We start from the raw sequence: 13,472 nt of genomic DNA, 5'->3' as shown, positions 1-13,472 counted from the left end.
GCAATTTTTAACCTTTCTAATAATAGTAATATGAAATAAATTAATTTTTTATGTTTATATCATCTTTAATATTATTATATCTATAAATCTACAAATATAATAAAAAACAATTTGTTATATATTATTTTTATGAAAATTTTTACTTTTCATCAATTTTATTTTCATTCATTTGTTATTCTACTTATAAGACATGAAACTAAGATAATAAAAAATTTCTCACAACTTTTATTATTATATTTACTTCTATCTACATTCTGCTACTGAATCTTAAAAATATATCAATATTTTTTCTTTATTCTTTAATAAAACGAAACAAATATATGTATAATCATTACCCTTTCAGTTAGAAAATTATAAAAAGAAGCTTTAGTAGCTTTATATAAAAATAAATATATCTTGAGATATATGTTTTATGTAATACATTGTATAATGAATGCATGCATTCCTTTAATATGAAAATCCTTTATAATTGTGTTACATTTATATCTATATATTTATATTTTTGTATTTAAAATTAAATATTATATTTATCATTTTTACTTTTTATTGTAGAATATTCTTCAACATATATGTTAGCTTTTATGGTTCTTTATTTTAATTATATATATTCTTTCTTTTTTCTTACACAAATAAATTAAAATATATTATACATTTATGTTAGTAATTTATTAATTTATTAATTGCTTATTCAATGATTTTTTTAGTGTTGAACAAATAGATTAATATAGAGCGTGTCGATTTGTCTATACTAATATAATTAACTTAAATTTTTTTTTAATACTGTAAACCAGTAAATTGTATTTGTGTTGTCTAATTAGTTCAGTATTTATTTCTTTCCAGAAGAATCTATATCTTTTAATAAAAGTCCTATATTTTCATTAAAAACTTAAATCATCATTATTTATTTTGATTACATATATTTTATTTATAATATTATGAGTAATCATTAACAATTCAAATTCACTGCCTTCAAATAAACAAGCATAAGCAATCAATAGAATACAAATTGAATTATATAAATACTATGAAATATGAAAACTTTATTATTATTAATATAAAATTTTCTTATATAAATTTAAACAAAATATACTACAGGAAACTTTTTAGTTAGCAACTATTCTTTTTTTAATTTTTCAACAATACAACCTTTTTAAAAAAAAAATAAATATATTTCTTTTATGTGTTTTAGAATTTACAAAAAAAAAAACAAAAGAAATAACTAATTTTTTTTTTTTTTTTTTATCCAATGCTTGCATGACTAATTTATATTTGGTAAATAAAAGGCTTTATTAACCTTTTTGGTAATAAAAAGGACTAGCTATGTGAAATTTAACAGCATTATATTTAAATTGATGGACGTAAATCATAACAAAGAAATAATTAATATATAATTAATTAATAATCAATGTTCAATAAGGATATAAATTTTTAATAAAAACAAAGATGTCCATTAAAGTAAATAAATGCCTATTGAAATTAAAGAATGCTGAACGATGTAGAACACATAATTAAGAATCACTTGTTCAAACCATTTAAAAATATATATAAATACATAAAAAATCGTAGAGGAAACTCTACATGCTCTTTATTAATTTGTTTGTTTAGTACTCTAGCAAAGTCACCGAACACCCAATTAATAAATCATCATTCCAATAATACCTTTAAAATTTGTTTTAATTAATGTCTTAGTTCCTTTAATATAATAATCGAATGTTTCGCATGCTACTACTATAGCAAATAATTCTTTTTCAACAGTTCTCCATCTCTGTTGTATTTCATTTAGTTTCTTCGATGTATAATGAACGAATCTAGTTTAACCTGTGTCCTTATCAACTTCAGTCAATACAGCTCCTATAACATAATATGATGCGTCAGTATAAGTAGTATAGGGTTTTCTTAATTCTGGGAATGATGGATATGTAATTTCGGTAATTTTTTTATTGATTTGCTCAAAAACCTTTGAATGCTCTTCTTTCCATTCAAATTTCTGTTTTTTAGTTAACAATGGAACTAGTTTATAAGTCCACTCTGATAAGTTCTTCATATAATTCCTGTAATAATTAGCAGCTCCTAAGAATAATCTTAATTGCTTTTTAGATTTAGGCCGTTCTGCCTCAATAATTGTTTTTACCTTATCTAATGAAGGTCTTATACCATTTCGATCTATCTCTTGGCCAAGATAAGTTATAGATGTTTTAAAAAGTTCACACTTTTCTGTATTTATTCCTAAATTATTATTACAGAGCAATTCAAATACTCTTTTTAATACTTCTAAGTGCTCAAATAATGTTTTTGTAAGAATGATGATGTCATCGATGCACACAACTACATAATTCTCTTGAATTAATTTCATAAAAATATCTTTCACTATTCTTTGAAATTGTGTAGAACTTGTTTTTAGTCCAAATGGTAATACGTCAAATACAAATGTTCTTCTCTTAGGAACTATAAATCCAGTATATGGTTTACTACTTTCTTCCATTACGATATTCCAAAATCTATTTTTAAGGTCTATTTTCGAGAACCATTTTGTTCTATGAAACGTTTGAAATATGTGTTTCATATGTGGGATGACATATAAATCATCGAGTATAAATTTATTTAAATATCGATAGTCTAACGTGACTCTCCGATGATCTGTTTTCTTCCGAACCATTACGACTGGTGAGGTCTAATCTGCATTAATGACTTATTACTTTTAATTTTATCATTTCATGTATTTTTCGATGTAATTCTGATAACATTTCTTTGTTCCATGGTATAGGGTTATAACGCTGAGGTTTCCCTTGTACCTAAATAGAAACTTTGTATTTGTTGTCGGGTTCCATGATTTTATTTTTCCAGAGTCTTGTATTATTTCTTAATACTTTTTCCAACTCTTCTTTATTATTCTGATCTTTTAAGTCAGATCCTTTAATAAAATTCTGAATAATTTCTTTATTCGAATTCTCTAATTTATCCTCTTTTACTTCGGGTTTAACTTGATATATATATATATGTATCGTTTTTTCTTATAATGGCATATCTGATTTATTAATTGGGTGTTTGGTGACTTTATTAAAATCCTGAACAAACAAATTAATAAAGAGCACGTAGAGTTGCCTCTACGGTTTTGATGTATTTGTATATATTTTTAAATGCTTTGAACGAGTGATCCTTAATTATGTGATCTACTTCATTCAGCATTCTTTAATTTCAATAGGCATTTATTTACTTTAATAAAAATCCTTATTTTTATTAAAAATTTAAATTCTTATTGAACATTAATTATTAATTAATTGTAAATTACTAGTTTATTTGTTATGAGTTACATTCAGCAATTAATATATATTGCTGTTGAATTAACAAACATAAACTATTATGGACAAATATCAAAAATTATATAAATATTAATTACATGAAAATTTTATTGTTATTTTATATAAAATTTTCTTTTACAAAATTCATCACAATAACTATTTCATTTCTTTACCAAAAAAAAAATTCTTTTTTTTTTTTTTTTATTTTTTTTTATTTATTTATTAGTAACAAATATTTTAAAAAATTGATTTTTTAATCAATTTTTTTCCTGACTATCTTTGCATTTTTTTTATCAAATTTGATTCTTGACAGTCTTTGTATTTTTTTTTTTTAAAAAAGAAGTACAAACAAAAAAAAATAATCAATATTTTTTTTTTGTGTGTATGCATGGTCAACTTCTTATTCTTCATTTAACTAATCCTTTTATTTTCCAAAAAGGTTAATAAAGCCTTTTATTAACCATACCTATATATTTGTACAGGTAAAGAAATTCAAATTCCACTTTTTAAAATTAAACCACTAGGAAATTAAACTAGAGAAATATATGGAATTCAATTTAGAAAATTTATGCAAGTTACTGAAATGAATAAGAAAAGGCCTGAACTTATACGTGAATTAGAACTTAAAAATTATTTTGATATTAATAGAAGAGATATTACAGCAACATATAAATTAAATTATAATGAAGGATTGAGACAAATAAAAAGCTACATAAAGGGATTGTGATTGTAAAAAAAGTCAGAGAAAATAAAATAGAATAATATCATATTTGCCTCAAGATGGTAGAATATGGTCCACGAATAATATTATAGACTTCTTTTGTATAATATTTAGATGAATAAATGGAATAAAAACATTTTATTATGTTCATGCTGAATTGAAGATATAATGTATAATCATAAATAAGTACATCAAAAAAAAAAAAAAAAATATATAAAAAGAAAAAGGTTATCTTAAAAAAAAAATAATTTTTTTTTAATTTTTTTTTTTTTGGATTATGTGTAAATTACTACGAAGTATATATTTTAAGTTAAAATATAATATTAGCGAAATTACATTTTGGAAAGATGTTTAAATTGACTTTAAAAGAAAAAAATAATTAACTAATAATACTATTTGGTGTTAAAAAAAATGAATATTTTTAAATAAAATTTTTAATTAAATAAAAATTTATTTAAGTTAAAATTCTCTTTATTGATATGTTTGTTCAATATTTTATTTATTTACTCCTTGTTCAATAATTTTAGTAGTATTGAACAAATTAGTAAAGAGCACGTAGAGAAAATTCTATTTATTTTATTTTTATTAAATTAAGAATACTGACCAAATTATTCACTTTTATTAACATAAAATATTAACTGCATCAGTTAATTTTAATTGTTGTTGATTTACACAATATTCCATGTGTATCACGTTCCTACTTCCTCTTTAATCTTTCATAAAAAAAAAATAAAATACTCTGGATTATCATCCTCAAAAAAAAATAAAATTTTTTTTTTTAAGAAAGAAAATAATAATAATAAAAAAAATAATTATCAAAAAAAAAAAATTAATTTTATTTTTAAGCAAGCATCACAATAAAAAAAATATATTTTTTTATATAATTGTGAGTACAGAAAAAAAAAAAAAAAAATATAAAAAAATATATCTACATTTTTTTTTAGCGTAAATGTTTGTGCAAACATTTTATTTATGTTTGAACGTGCACACGTAAAAATATGTTTACTCATTTTATCTATTTAAATATTATTTAAGACATATCAATAACACTATTTATTTACCAGTACTTTTGCAGAGTCATTGAATATCCAAAAAATAAATCAGTAACATAGGTTATCTTTCCTTAATAGCAAACGAAAAAAAATTATTTTGTTATACATTGTACACATTACGCTAACTTCAAGAAAAAAAATAAAATAAGTAATAATTTTTTTATTTTTTCAATGTACGTAAAAATATACATATAGAACAGTGCTTCAAAAAAAAATTATTTTTTTTCACATACGTTATTCCTAGACATATACTATTTAGTATAAATGCTTTAATGTATACATTTTCCTTGCAACTTTTTACCTAAATATATAAAGTTTAATATATTTTACAGTCATTTTTATTATAACTAAAAAGGTCAATAATATATTTTTTAATAAGCATGCAAAAAGAATACATATATTAAAACTAGTATACTAAAAAAAAAAATGTATCTATATATTTCGTATGAACGTGTAAAAAAAAAATAAAAAATAATACAACATACGTATGTTAATGATAATTTCATTTAATTTTTTTTTATGATTAGACCTTAAAAAAAATATATTTTTTTGTTTTTTTTTTGTTGCATGTAAGAAAAATAATTTTTAATTTTCATTTGTATAATGCATGATGTTACTCATAATAGAAATGCTTAATGTTTTATACGAAGTTAATTATATAATTCAAATGTTAATTCATGTTTATAAAAAATAATAAAGTAGTAATTCAGTGATAAAATATTAAAACTTATGTAAATATAAAATTTATTTTATAACAAATAAAATAAATAGAAATTACTCTGCATGATCCTAATTAGCTTGAATATATAATTTATAATATTATCATCCTATTTTAAAAGATAAATAAATAATTAGGAAAATATATTCTTTATCTGTATATACTAGGGATTCAATGAAAAATATACACGTATAGATGTGTACACTAAAAAAAAAAAAATTACGTAAAAATATATGTGTAGCTAAATGATAATTTTTACTACTTTTTTTTTTTTTTTTTGTTTGTCCATATCGAGATTTACAAATGTCATATGAAATATTATGTATATAGGGTATTGTATAAATTAAATAATAAATAATTAATATAGTTGATATTTAATATAAATCATAAATAATTTAATTGATAAATTATTTTCCAAAAAACATAATAAATAGAGTTTTCTCTACATTCTCTTTATTAATCTGTTTGTTCAATACTAACAAAGTCAATGAATAGTCAGTTAATAAATAATCACCCAATGTATTATTAAATTTTTTAAATGAAAATTTGATAAATCAATATTTTAGAAAAGTCATTCAACAATAAATAAACCATATATATATATACAGATACAGATAATGGGAATTAATCTAAAACAAAATTGATGATATAAAGACATAAATAAAATGTTTATTCTATGTTTCCTTGATAAAACTAGTTTAACCTCTTAAATAATTAATTAGGAACTTCAAAAAGAATTATAATTCAATTGATATCTTTAGAAGATAAAAATAGTGATTATAACATGTAAGTATAGATATTCCATTAAGGAATACGATAAACTCCCAAAGTAAAACTTTAGATTATATTCATTAAAGAGTATTAACTTTTTTAAATACCTGAATTAGTAATATGATGTAGCGAATTTGTCGTATATTCAAGGCATTTAAGAAAACATTTTAACAATTTATCCATAAGTATTATTGTATTGACATATATATTAATGAAGGGAAAAATTTTTTGTTTTGTGGAATTTTAATTTGTTAATAATTATATTTTATCTTATTTATTTTTTTTTAATTATATCTCTAATTAATTAACTAATAGTTTTTAATAAATCATATTTATTATTGGAGAGAATTAATATTTAATAAATGATTTTATATTTTTATTGGATCTTAAGGAGAATTGTCAATTTTTATAGAAAATTTTAATTTATTTCTAATCAATTGTTTTTATAATGCCAATTTAATTTTTAATTAAAATTGGAAGGAACTTTAATTATATTATATCAATATCTTTTATTAAATATATCACCCTTTAAAAATAATAAAATATATTGAATTAGCATATTTTTATTTAAAGGATTATATTTGTTATATGAAATAATTTGTTTACTCAATAAAATATTTATTAATTAGTTATTTGATGATTTTTTTGAAGTATTGAATATATACGTTAATAAACAATATTTGGAAAAATTTCTACTAAGTTTACTACAAGAATTGTTCTATTGTTAATTATATAATTAATTAGGTGTTCAATTTATTAAAAATATATTAGATTTAGAACACAGTGCTTAAAGTATAACAAGCATTTTAAGTAATTATAAGTACAATACTCTAAACAAAAATATTCATTCTTATTATTTTTATTATTTCTCTAATTATTTCATGTAAATCTCTTTCATGCTTTTCTTTTTATTAAACTGTATGCTTCTAAACAAAATAAACAAAAATAAACATAGTATAAACACAATAAGAATACAAGAAAAACAAAAAAGTGTGTGAACTCCATTTGTGAATATTGAAAAGCTAAATAATTCATTTTTTATGTTGAACTAATATATAAACAGGTTAAAGCATATTCTTATTAATTAGAAGGTAATTCATATCAGTAATAAAATGAATGGTATTTATATAAAGTATATGTAAGCTTAACATACAAACAATATGCATGTAGAGTTCTTTAATTTATTAGCTGAATTTCATATCTAAAAAGGTTATATATATTTTTGTTAATCACTCATATAAAATAAAAATCAGAAAAAAACTTTTTGAAAAAAGACGCGCATATTAATATTAATGTTGTATTATTAAATTATGTAATTAAAAAATGTATTGTAAAAGAAAAAATACTAATCATTACATTATAAAAATTATAACACATAATATTTTATCTTTAAGAATATATACAAAAAAAAAAAAAAAATGAATAAAATGCAACGTTTTAAAAAATAGAATTATCCTAATTTGTTATTTCTTACTCAAAGAATTTTGTTAAGTATTGAACATGTTGAATAATAAATGTCATTTAGAAAAATATCTACAAAGTTAAACTGTTGTAGTTATTTCTTTTATTATAAAATTAGTATTTAAGCTAAATGAATTTTTAATTATTTAAAAATGTTTAAACATTAATACGGAGTTTATAGACATAAAAAAACACTTTATGTTCACATAAAACTAATACTTATAATAAAAATATTCTATTTCTTGTTGCTTTTATCTTCATTCTTGGTACATTTTATCTTCATATAAAAATTTCGAGATATTTTGTTACTTATTTTCCTTATCTCCAAAAATGTGACTTTAATAAAATTATGTGTTCTTTTTTTTTATTTTATAATATATAAATAATATGAACATTTCAAAAAAAAAAAATACAAGTATATATATAAAACACATATGATTAATCTTAGAAGTTCATAATTTTAGAGTATTTTAGAATGCATAAATTTTTGTGATACTCATGTAGAGTACATTATTTATATATATTGGACTAGTATATATGCAGATTAATATATATTATTATTGACCATATACTTATATAGGTATATACTTCAATTTATATATTTATTTTTTTATTTACATATGTTGTAATTTTAACTGATTATAGTTGAAATATTTTTAGTAAAAATAGGAATACATTAGGTAATAACAACACAGTAACTATGGATTATATATTTACACAATTAATTTTCTTTCTATATTTGTACATTCATTTATTCAATCCTTTTGAATCATTATTATTCAATTAATGAACTATGCTTTCAATGAAAGATTAAAAAACCTTATCATCCCACTACTTTAAACTATGATATATACACATTTTTCTGCGAATTTTTTTATTTTAAAATTTTCATCAATATATAAATAAGATTCTTCTTTATTTTATATAAAAAGTTATATCTACTAACAAATATTTTCCTTTTTGTTTTTTCTTTTTTCATTTAAACATACTCACTTCATGAATTAATTTATTTTTTATGGAGTTTATTTCACTTTATAATTCAATTCTTTTTTTTTATGTTTTACCATTCTAAATTTTTTAATTATAGATAAATTCTATTTTACCATGTAACACTTTTTAAAAGACTTGTTAACAAAAAGGTCAATATAATAAACTCATACTAACCTTATTTTAATTCATCTATCAAATAAGCATTATCTTTTTATTTACTTCTTTTTATATTTTACTTCTCTTATTTCTTCTTTCGATTTTTTATATTTCCTTTATCATCCATTAATTTTATTGTTTCCTATTCAGTTTTTTAGACTATGTTTATTAAATAATAACTAAAGTAATGCTTCTCCATATTATTTGAATATATGTTATAGTTCATTTTTCAAATTATAAATTAAAAGAATCCTAAAGAGTTAATGAATTTTTAATTCAAATATATAAAAAAAAAAAATAGTGAAATTTTTTTTTTTCATTTTATGATATAAAAACTCTGTTATAATATATGATATAAAGGAAGAAAGAAAATTTTCGATAACATTTTGAAAGGTTTAGGGTTTGTAAATTTCTTAATTAATGGCTTTATTATTTAATTTTTAAATGAGTATTTAACACACTTTTGTGTATTCACGATGAATCTAATTAAAATTATTTTTTGTAATTTATACCTGATTTAATATCTCATATACTAATGTTGTATCGTTAAAAGGAAAAATATTTTTTCTTAATGAGAATTTGTTATTAAATTAATTTCCATTACTATCTGTAATCTTATATAATGTTGAAATTATAATTTTATTTTTAAATAAAATCAAAAGAGTATATATTAAGTTCTCGTTATAAAGTTACAAAATAAAATGTAACAAAATTTTAAATGATTTCACCTTAATTTTAATCATTTTAAGGTTTCTACAAAAAATAATCATTGTTAAATATTTTTACATTTTTTTCTTTTTTTATTAACTTTTTTTCGTTATTTTCCATTTTCATCTAAAAAAAAAAAATTAAGGCTTTAAGTGCATATAAATAATAATACAAAGAAACCTTTAGTGGAAATATTAATGAAATTATTACATTCCCTTCTTTCTATCTTATTTAGAAACGACAGACATATAAATATAACTTCTTAAAATTATAAGAAATAATATTTTCTTTTTAAATAATTGAGTTTTTCTTTAAGACCTTTTATTTAAATATTTATATTAATTAAATGATTTTTGTAAAATATTTCTTAATATATAATTACATTTTGTAATTTAGAGATGTTAGAACTTCTAAGTTTTTTAAAAAAAATACTAAGTTTATAGAATATTCAATGTATTTATTCCATAGTTAATACATTTATTCTTTGTATATCATTAATTTTTCTTTACATTTTATGATTTCATTATCCATTTTTTTTTTATTTATTTAATTTTTATTATTTAAATATTCCTTATTTTTAATGATAACCATAAAGATTTTTAAATGGTTAAATTTTGAATGTATATCTTTTTTTATTTTTTTTTAATATTAATGGATTTTTCTTTGAAAAAAACTAAAAAAAATAAAAAACCATAATATATTTAAAAATTGATAGACATTTAGTTAAATAATAAAAAATAATAGATAGAAATTTTTTTTTTTATTTTTTATATAAATCATTCATATATTATTTTTTTTCTTCTAAATAAAATTCTTATGTTGTTTTGCTCAATAAACTTTGAAGTAAATATAAATTTATAAATAATTTTCAAGAAAAAGAAAAAAATTATATACTATAAAATAATAGCAGTTATACAGTACTTTTATTAATTTTTCAAAAATATTCTTTAACTCCATATATTGCTTGATTTATATTCATCGAATTTTTTATACATAATTCTATTTTATTAAAAATCAACATAAATTAATATTATTTATTTTTTTTCATTTTATTTTACTTAATTTTAATAAAATGTGATGTTTTATGATTTTTAAAGCTTTAACTTTTTATAAAAATTAACTAACTAAATAAAAAATAAAAATGATAATTATTATGTACATAAATATTATTTTTCTTTTAATAAGATACTTCAAATTTTTTTTTAAATATTGAATTTTTCTTCATTATCTATTTTTAGAATAGAAATCTATGCTACAAAATATATGTAATTCATAAAAAATTAGTTAACTCTCGGTTTTGTTTAAATTCAATGATTAGCAATACTTGATATAATTTGTAATCTTATGATTTTACAACTAATAAAATTAAATGTAAATGATATATGTGTTATTTATATTTACAAACAATTTTAATAAAGATTTAATTATGAGATATAAAAATAAAGTTTACACAAAAATGAGTTATATTTATTTAAAATATAAAAAAGAAATTTTAAGAAAGCGCAAATTTAAAAAAAAAAAATAAAAAAAATATATATGAAAATGACATAAATTAATATTTTTATTAAGTGACTATAAAATAGAATCTTTAAACAAAATTCTAAAATATCTTATAAAAACATGTGCAATAAATGGCATATTTATAAGAATATTATCATCTTTTTATTTTAATAATTTTTTTTAATACATTTTTACTGATTAATTAAATATTGAAAAAAAAAATTTTTAATGAAATTAAAATTTTATATAAAAATTTACATATTGTTTATTATGTAAAAGAACCAATTCTAATTTCATAACAAAAATATAAGTTATTTAAGAAATAAAAAAATAATAAAATATTTTTATTTTTACATAATTTTAAAAAAAATAAAAAAATACTTTTTAATATTTAAGATGAAGATTATTAGTGTTCAATAAAAAATATTATTCTTTTAAATTTTGTATAATTATATGAATAATAATTTTAAAAGTAAAACAAAATTGTTTATTTACATAATTTATATCTGAATATTGCAATAAATATATTATTTTTCACATTGATTTAAAACTAATATATATATGCATGTAATTCTTCTTGACGTTTTTTTTTTTCTAAGGTAGAGAAAGTAAATATACTAAATTTTTATTTAGATTCAAATTATTTAATTTTAAACAAATTATAGCAACTTTATTTTAATTTTATTATCATAAAATATAATATTATATATTTATAATTTATTTAATATCACATAAATAAAATCGTGAAATTATTATTAGATATATTAAGTAATATTCTAATTCTTTTATTTTTAAATAAAGATAATGTAAATATAATAAATTTAAATTCTAAGTGGACCGATATTTTTTTTTATTTTTTCTTTTTATTTCCGTAGTAGTAAAAGTCTCTATAATCTGATGAATATCTACTTTTATTCGGTAAAAATATATCATTTATTTTTAATACTTCTAAATAGATTATCTTATAAACATGTATATAATTTTACTTAAAAAGTAAAAATATATCTTTTAGTTTTTCTAACAAAATATAAAGAAAAAACTTCTATATTTCTTTTATTTTTATTAATATTTTTTATTCTTTTTAAAAGATATCTATGAAATTCATAATACATTACATGTAAAAAAGTATTAAGAAAAATATATTTCCTATTATTTTAATTATTTCTTGTAATTTTTTATAAATATTGGAAAAAAAAAAAAAAAAAAAAAAAAAAAAAAATTATGTAACACTGTTTTTATTTTTCCACCCATAAAATTATACATTTATTTTTATATATTTAATCTCACATAAACTTAATACATTCAAAAATAGTATGTATGAGTTTTTTAAATTCTTTAATATGTTTCAACTTGTTAATTAATATATTATCTTTTATTTTAAATCTTATTTTATATTACTTAAATTTATTTCATTTTAATTAAAAGTAGAATAATTCAGATTATTTCATTTTTGAAAAAAAAAAATTTTCTATTATTAAAAGATGTAAACTATAACATAATTTCTCAATTTTATGTAGTTTTAAATACATTTTATATTTATTTAGAATTTATTTATAAATTAAAATTATTATAATCTAAATTTTAATGTTATTTTTTATATTTATAAAGAGAAAACCACTAAATGCATACATAAAATAAAATGTTAATATTTTAAGAACTTTTGTTAGTTCATATTAAGTATGAGTTTCAGTATTTTTTTTAGATTTATATGAAATAAAGTAAAAAGAAAAATAAAGTAAATTAAAATGAAATTTAATAAAATAGAACAAAATTAATTAAAAAAAAATATAAAAATAATGGTGTAGTAATTAAAATAGCAAAGATACAAAAAAAAAAAATAAAAATAAAAATAAAAATAAAAATAAAAAATAAAAATAAAAAATAAAAAATAATATAAATAAAAAAATAAAAATAGATTTAAAATTAAAAAATTAATTAAAACAAAATATAGCAAATAATAATGAAATAGTAATAAAAAAATTAATAAAAATGAAATAAAAATATAAAAATAATAAAAATAATTAAATATATTTTTTAAATATTATTTATTCTAATTTTTTTTAACTTATAATTATTTATTATTGTCAAGTGTCTAA

The 13,472-nt window shown here is 17.9% G+C and overlaps 2 annotated features.

Moving 5' to 3' along the window:
- Window positions 1-667: 667 nt before the first annotated feature.
- Window positions 668-1,079: a repeat region.
- A 553-nt stretch (window positions 1,080-1,632) lies between these two features.
- Window positions 1,633-3,597: a repeat region.
- Window positions 3,598-13,472: the final 9,875 nt, after the last annotated feature.

This window comes from Plasmodium gallinaceum, assembly GCF_900005855.1.
Source record: "Plasmodium gallinaceum strain 8A genome assembly, contig: PGAL8A_v1_68, whole genome shotgun sequence".
NCBI classification, from domain to species: domain Eukaryota; phylum Apicomplexa; class Aconoidasida; order Haemosporida; family Plasmodiidae; genus Plasmodium; species Plasmodium gallinaceum.
The sequence above is the reverse complement of the archived record's forward strand: the minus strand, read 5'-3'. Positions and strand labels throughout refer to the sequence as shown.